This window comes from Sapajus apella, unplaced genomic scaffold (genome assembly GCF_009761245.1).
Source record: "Sapajus apella isolate SASKATOON/1434 unplaced genomic scaffold, GSC_monkey_1.0 scaffold59, whole genome shotgun sequence".
NCBI lineage: Eukaryota > Metazoa > Chordata > Mammalia > Primates > Cebidae > Sapajus > Sapajus apella.
In genome coordinates, this window is record NW_022436999.1 from 118111 (window position 1) to 126521 (window position 8411).

Genomic DNA, 8411 nt, shown 5'->3' on the forward strand with positions numbered 1-8411 from the left:
AAAAAAAAAAAAAAAAAAAAAAAAAGACTCTGTCTTCGAGTAGGAGAGGAAAAACAAGAACATATTTAAGTGTTTCACTTAGTTTGTCATGCTTTATAAAGGAAACTTTGCTGTCTTGTTGAGAATTAGCATTTAATGTTAGTATTTAAATATTATCAACATTAGCCAAGCTGGTAGTGTGCGTCTATCGTCCCAGCTACTTGGTAGGCTGACACATGAGGATGGCTTGAGGCTGAAAACAGACCATGACCCTGTCTCAAACACACACACACACACACACACACACACACACTTTTTTCTCACTTCAAACTTTATTTTCAGCAACACATTTTTTTGTTGTTGTTGTTAAGAGACAGGGTCTTGCTCTGCCATCCAGGCTAGAGTGCAGTGGCACGATTTCAGCCCACTGCAGCCTCAATATCCCAGGCTCAAGCAATCCTCCTGCCTCAGCCCACCAAGCAAGTGGGACTACACGTGTGTAGCCACCATGCTCTGCTAATTTTTTTTTTTTTTTTTGTAGAGACAGGGTTTTACCATACTGCTCAGGCTGGCCTCTAACTCCGGAGCTCAGGCAATCTGCCTGTCTCAGCCTCCCATCAGCAACATATTTAAGCATCCAGAAGTACTGGAAAACAAGGACAATGTTAGAATGTCCTAGGGTTCCATGCACCAATTTTCTTGTAAGTAGCCAAAATAACTGATTCATGATTCCACTAAAATTACTGATTTCATAAACAGGAGATATAAAATTCTCCCATCTGTAACTCCCACTCTGCCAATGAAGCCTAAAACTGTTTAAGGCTTTTTAAAAATATTTGTCTCTACTATTTTCTCTTTTGTTTTAGAATTGTTTTACACTTCAGAAGAGAAAAGATAAGAAATGTAAAAAAATCTGGTTAAGCTGGGCGCGGTGGCTCAAGCCTGTAATCCCAGCACTTTGGGAGGCTGAGGCAGGTGGATCACGAGGTCAAGAGATCGAGACCATCCTGGTCAACACGGTGAAACCCCGTCTCTACTAAAAATACAAAAAATTAGCTGGGCATGGTGGCGCGTGCCTGTGGTCCCAGCTACTCAGGAGGCTGAGGCAGGAGAATTGCCTGAACCCAGGAGGCGGAGGCTGCGGTGAGCCGAGATCGCACCATTGCACTCCAGCCTGGGTAACAAGAGCGAAACTCCGTCCCAAAAAAAAAAAAAAAAAAAATCTGGTTAACTCTGCAGAATGAATTACACTTTTTTTTCTTGCTCCCAATCCCAAGTTTTAGTATCTACTGCTGTGTTCTTCTTAGCATCTTTTTACAAACTAATACATAATTTTTTTTTCCTACAACCATCATATCATGTGAATTTCTCCCTCATTATAATTGCTATCTCTTCACATCAGTTCATAAAAATTTTATTCCAAGCTGGAGCCGGGCACCATAGCTCGTGCCTGTAATCCCAGTACTTTGGGAGGCTGAGGCGGGTGGTTCACCTGAGGTCAGGAGTTCGAGACCAGCCTGGCCAACATGGCAAAACTCCGTCTCTACTAAAAATACAAAATTAGCTGGGTGTCATGGCAGGTGCCTATAATCCCAGCTACTCAGGAGGCTGAGGCAGAAGAACTGCTTGAGCCCAGGAGGCAGAGGTTGCAGCAAGCCGATATTGCACCACTGCACTCCAGCCTGGGCAACAGAGTGAGACTCTGTTTCAAGAAAGGAAAAATCAACAACAGTAGTTAGGTATCAGCATATATTAACAAAGGTAAAACACAAGCTTGCAAGACTGTAAATGTGCTGAGTTTTAAAATAAACTTTATTGACCAAAAACAAAAATTCTAGGGGTTGTATCTCCTTTTAAAACAGAGAGGGCTACTGTCCTACTTACAGAAGCTCTTCTATTATCATTCTAACAGGCTATCTCAGCAATTCCTTAGGGTAGTTGGTTTTAATACCTGTTAAATAAATAAACTAATTAATGAATGAATCAGTAAACAAATTCTGAGGACCTCAATAAACAAATTTATTATGCTATCTCATGCTGCATACTATATACTAGCAATGGCACAGTACGTAGCCTTACAATAGTTACAAGACTGGGCCATGAATTCATCTTTAGAACCAGTTTTCCCCCACTAGTATTACATATAAATAATGCGTAAGGCGGGGCACCGTGGGCCTCGCCTGTAATCCCAACACTTTGGAAGGCTGAGGCGGGCGAATCACTTCAAGTCAGTTCGAGACCAGCCTGGTCAACATGGTGAAATTATGTCTCTACTAAAAATACAAAAATTAGCAAGGCCCATGGTGGTGGGCGCCTGTAATCCCAGCTGCTCAGGAGGCTGAGGCAGGAGAATCACTTGAACCCAGGAGGCAGAGGTTGCAGTGAGCCAAGATCACAGCACTGCACTCCAGCCTGGGCAACAGAGTAAGATTCCATCTCAAAAATAAATAAATAAAACTCTATATTCCTGGTATTTAAGTTATATTTTATGGTTTTTAAATCTGTAATTCAGGCCGGGCATAGTGGCTCACGCCTATAATCCCGGCACTATGAGAGGCCAAGGCAGGTGAATCACCTGAGGTCAGGAGTTCAAGACCAGAGACCAATACCAGCCTCACCAACTTGGCGAAACCCATCTCTACTAAAAAATACAAAAATTAGCCAGGTGTGGTGGCACGTGCCTGCAGTCCCAGCTACTCAGGAGGCTGAGGCAGGAGAATCGCTTGAACCCAGGAGAGGCAGAGGCTGCAGTGAACCAAGAGCGCACGACTGCACTCCAGCCTGGGTGACAGGGCAAGACTCTTGTAGTTTAAAAAGAAAAAGAAAAAAAAAAAAAACTGTATTTCATTCTGCAGAGTTAACCAGATATATTTAATTTTCGTTTATGCCAATATACCCAGTCCATTCACTTCAAATTTTACCATAACATAGTCCCCTTTTGTTTGGAGCTGTCAAAACTTGCTTGTTCATAGGATGGACTTCAAAGGTAAAGGCAAAAATACCGGTTAATAGCTAATTTTTATAGATATTCTTTTATTCCTTTAAGATAATTGGCGTCTCATGGAAATTCAGAAAACATTTCTGGTGATCTTTGATAAATACAAACGTTCACTTTAACCAGCCTAAAATGAGATTACCAACTACTTCCTTCAACACAAGTTTATATGTTTTGCCATGTGAAACTGATTGAGAATTAATTTTTATATCATAAACAAAGCTTACCTATGGTTACCTATAGATGATAAACAAAATAAATTATAAGATTGAAAGCTGGTATGTACTTTGTAGAAAAATAAAGCAGGTAAGAGAGCTATAGTGTAGTTTATTTTAAATACAGAGATTAGGCCTTAACAAGAAGGTGAAGATTAGAACAAAGATTTAAAAGAGGCAGAGGCAGGAAGCCCTATTCATATCTGGGGGAAAGAGACTTCCAAGCAAAGGAAAAGACAAGGAGGTTGAGGTAGGAATGGTGTGTTTGAGGGAGGATTAACAACAAGGCCAATATAATGACTGGAGCAGAATAAATGAAAGTCAGAGATAAATACTGAGTATTACTTGTAGAGTGTAGGGCTATGTAGCACATTGTAAACATTTTAACTCTGAATGAGATAAAAAAATATTTAAAGAGTTTCTGACTTGTCACATTTTCACAGTATCACTGGCCACTGTGTTAGTACTGGAAGGGAACGGGATAGAAGCAAGACTAGCACAATAATAATATAAGAGATGGCAGCCTGGAACATGCGGTAGTGGTAATAGTGCTATTAAGTTGTTGGATCCTGGATATATTTTGAAGGCAGCCCACAGGATTTGCTGAGGGATTGTACAGTATGTGTGATTTAAGACAGAGAGATGCAGAGTTATTAGCACTGAAATTATTTCCATAGCATTTTAAAAAATATTTAAAGTACCTCATCATTTTCAGAAGCACCTTTTCCTGCTAAGTATGAAACTTTATAGCCCAGGATAATAAAAACAGGAACCTGGGCCAGGTACAGTGGCTCATGCCTGAATCCCAGCACTTTGGGAGGCCAAGGCAGGAGGATCACTTGAGCTCAGGAGTTCCAGACTAGCCTGGGCAACATGGTAAAATCCCATCTCTACCAAAAATACAAAAAATTAGCCAGGTGTGGTAGCGTACAGGAATCTATGATGGAAGCGTTTGCTATCTCAAGTGTGGCGGTGGTCACACAGGTACATGCTTTTGTCAAAACCCAATGCAATTAATTGCGTGCAAATTTTATCTCAAGAAATTTGGTCCAAAAAGAAACTCTGGGGGCATGGACTGGGGGTAAAAAAAAAAAAAAAAAAAAAAACCCTGAAGACCTATCTCCACATGCATGCACTCTGCTTTTCTTTTTTTCTCTTTACTCTTTCAAACCATTCTTTTTTCTGCACTCTTGAGAATACTACAAGTATGCAAAATATAGCAAAATACTGCTTAAAAGCATTCCTCTATTGTAGACTTATCCAAACAGAAACAAAGTATTTCTCCCAGGATAGATTATTTTAGACTAGCTCCATCAGTACAGTATGTGCCAAATTTCTGAAATGATAAGAATGAACTGACAGATTCCCCTCCGCAAATATTTACATACAATTCACTCATTCATTCAACATCTACTTCCAATTATGTGCCAGGTCTACAGGAATTATTCCTAGAAAAAAGTGTTTTATGCCTAAAGAAGAATGGGAAATGCTTAACAGAAAAACTACTTTTACAACAAAGCTTTTCAGAAATATGAAAATACTCAACTGTTTTAAAATCTCCAAAAAGGAGCTAATCTTTTTCTGACATTGCCATTTTGTTGTTTTACCATTTTCAGTGATTAAACGGCAACATTACTGTGCCTGCCCATAAATACAGCTACCCAGGAGAATGAATGAGCCCAGGAGTTCTGGGCTGCAGCACTATGCTAATCGAGTGTTCATGCTAAGTTCATTCAGCATCAATATGGTAACCTCCTGGGATGAGGGGGAACCATGAGGTTCCCAACAGAGAAGGGCAAAACTCCCAAACTGATCAGTAGTAGTGGGATTACCCTGTGAACAGCCACTGCATTCCAGCCTAGGCAACACAGGAAGAATCTATCTTTAAAAAAAAAAAAAAAAAAAAAAGGCCGGGGCTGGGCACCGTGGCTCATACCTGTAATCCCAGCACACTGAGAGGCTGAGGCAGGCGGATCCCTTGTGCTTGAGTTCCAGACAAGCCTGGAAAACATGGTGAAACCCCGTCTTTACCAAAAATACAAAAAACTACCCAGGCATGGTGGCATAAGCCTGTGGTGCCAGCTACTTGGGAGGCTGGAATAGGAAGATTACCTAAGCCTGGGATGCAGATGTAGCAATGATCTGAGATCACAGCACTGCACTTGAACCTGGGTGAAACAGACCCCATCTCAAAATGAAACAAAAAAGGAGCACTACTACTATCTATAAAGAAAAAATATATTATATGATAATACACAAAATTTGGTTAGCCGGGCATGGTGGCACCTGCCTGTAATCCCAGCTACTCGGGAAGGTGAGGCAGGAGAATTGCTTGAACCTGGGAGGCAGAGGTTGCGATGAGCCAAGATCCCGCTATTGCACTCCAGCCTGGGCAGTAAGAGCTAAATTCTGATGCAAAAAATTTAAAAAAAAAAAAAAAAAAACTTGGGGTAATGGATGCACAACTTTGTATATTTACTAAAAATCACTGAATTGTGCATTACAGGTAAATTTGAAATGTCAATATAGTTCATATAGTTGCCATTTGTGAGCGGTGGCTCACCAGGGTAATCCCAGCACTTAAGGAGGCCGAGGCGGGCGGATCACATGAGGTCAGGAAACAAGACCAGCCTGGACAACATGGTGAAACCCCGACTCTACTAAAAATACAAAAATTAGCTGGGTGTGGTGGCAGGCACCTATAGACCCAGCTACTTGGGAGGCTGAGGCAGGAGAATCACTTGAACCCGGGAGGTGGAGGTTGCAGTGAGCAGAGATCTTACCATTGCACTCAAGCCTGGGTGTCAGAAGAAGACTCCGCACCCTCCCCACCACAACAAAACAAAACAAAACAAAAACAAACCAGTTAATGCCTGTGGAAATAGGCATTAACACATGATGCCTATAAGACAGTGGGACAATAAAAACGTTTCTTCTTAAAAGCCTTTTGGTACCCTACAAGGAGAAGGGAAAGGAAGGGGTCCTTTTATTTCCTAAAGAACCCACTTTAGCAAACAAAAAACAAAAAAACAAAACAAAACAAAAACAACAAAAACTGGAAAACTGGTTACCCCCGAAGGATGAACTACTTATACCAACAGTTAAATTTACTTTGTTTACAAAAGTCTTTATCATGCATTTTCCCATTTAATCTCCCAAATTACCAGGTGCTTTTTACCAGTTGTGTATTATTTTTACACATGAAGAAGCTAATTTGTTCAAGGGCACACAATATGTGGGTGGACACTCCAAGGTCCCCACTATCCAACGCAAAGGCTGTTTTCGCTCTACCACAATGTCTCTTTCTAGCAATAACACACCAATGAGAAAGAGACTTCGGCAGGATTAGTTTTGATCTTGTTCAAAGTCTATTCAGAATACATTTCTTAAAACTATTAAGAGTCAGGACTGGGCTCTTACATTTCATTAAAAATTCTTAAATAACAAACTATGTCAATTAACACAGATTTAAACGCTTACTATGTGTTACCTGGATATTGCACCAAGGATTTTACATACGTTTTTCTCAATCCCCAACCTCAATAGCCTATAAGGTGGATACTCCTATAAATTCGTTTTACAGAGAAAGAAAAACCAAAGCTTGAAATAAAAGGAAAAAAAAAAAAAAAAGAAAAACCAAGGCTTTAAGTTAAATGAATTAGAATAGTATAAGATTTAGTGAAATCATGAGTAACTTATGACCAACTGAATGCCTTTCAAGTCCTCTGAATGTTTTTGGAAATAACCTTAAAAATAAAAGTCCATGCTAATGCAGAGAAGGCAATAAAAAAAAATTAAAGTCCAAAGACAATACGAAATTTGTTTATACACTGCTGCCAACGGCCTAATACACAGTACTTCCCACTAATATAGCAGTATGGTGCAAGACAAGTCCAATCTCTTCCCTTCCCTTGGCTCCACTCTGCCCAGTATCAAAATGGCATTTCCATGGCAATACAAATCCGTATTACATAACTTAAAAATAATCTTCATAGTCCTAGGTCTATTCCGGAAAAACGTATTTTAAAAGCATGATGGAAGCCCAAATAAGAAAGAGAAGGTAACATTTTAATGTGGAACTTAGTAATCGCCTAGAATGAATGGCGATATACAGTTTACCGCATGCTCCAACGAGCGAAGAAGGACGGCAAAATTCAAGACTACCTTAAGCAAGCCAGGACAGTGCTAAAAAGGTAGGTATTAGCTCAATTCCAAGGGGGTGGGGCCAGTTTACTTGGTGGCGGGCTCTAGGTGGCCAAAGAGGAAGGGAAAGATATCCGTTGGTGACCAGCCCCTCGCTAAAAAGGGTGGGTGGAGGCTAACTTCAAAGCAGAGCCTGGGACGAGTGTGTCCCAGGCCCGAAAATCCACTGTGGGGCTCCGGTAGGCAAGGGGGCTCAGGGAAAGGCTCCCCAGGGGCAGATCGATCGTTCTGTGGCTAACGTGGAGCCCACAAGGTGCAGAGACGAGTCACTCCGCGGCGGAACGTGGAAGGGAAAGGGAAAGTGGGCGACAATGCAAGACGGAAAGCTCAAGCCGTAGGTCTACCCTCCACGGGCTCCGGCTGGGCCCACTGGTTTTCAAGGCCTAAAGAGAAGCGGAGAAACCAAGCCTCGTGCCGTCCCCTCCCCCACCCGCCCCCCCCTTACCTCTACCCCACCCTGGCGCTTTCGCAGCCACCCCGGCTTTTTCTCCTCCACCAGCCGAATCACCCGGTCTCCCGGTTTCCACACGCGTTCAGAGACACAAACTCACCCGCCGCTGAGGAAACGGTACTGCCTTCGCGGCCTTCGGGGATCCAGGTTACGAGTGCGCTCCACTGGTTCGAGGTTTCCGCGCGGTGCTCGCCCAGGAGACTGAATGCAGAAGCGCCTACTCGCACAGGCCGCAAACACAGCCGCGCTGCGCGGGGAGCTGCTGGAGGTCTTCCTCTTGCCCGGCATGCACTGCGGCCGGAGGCGTGGAGCGCGGAACCATAGAGAAGAACGTATATAGATCGTCTCCGCTGGTGGCTCTGACCAAGTCGAGACGGAATAACCATAGAGAAGCAGCGTCTAACCACTACTAGAAAGGCCCGAACTGTAAATTATGACCCACCCTGCCATATTTGATTGGAGCCGACTGAATGTTACGACTACGGGACGCCATCTTGAGGTCAAGATTCCTGCTGGGCACCGCGCGAGGAGTGTTTAGAGGATTTCTCACTTTTCGTAGTTTTTTCGG

The 8411-nt window shown here is 42.5% G+C and overlaps 1 protein-coding gene across 1 annotated transcript in view; it reads right to left on the reverse strand.

Moving 5' to 3' along the window:
• The window catches only part of RBM25 (RNA binding motif protein 25), a 70143-nt gene extending 61936 nt beyond the window's left edge, over positions 1 to 8207 (reverse strand). Inside the window, exon 1 of the mRNA XM_032246142.1 lies at positions 7944 to 8207. The gene's annotated coding sequence lies outside the window, so the exon portion shown is untranslated. The remainder of the gene's footprint in view (positions 1 to 7943) is intronic.
• Positions 8208 to 8411: the final 204 nt, after the last annotated feature.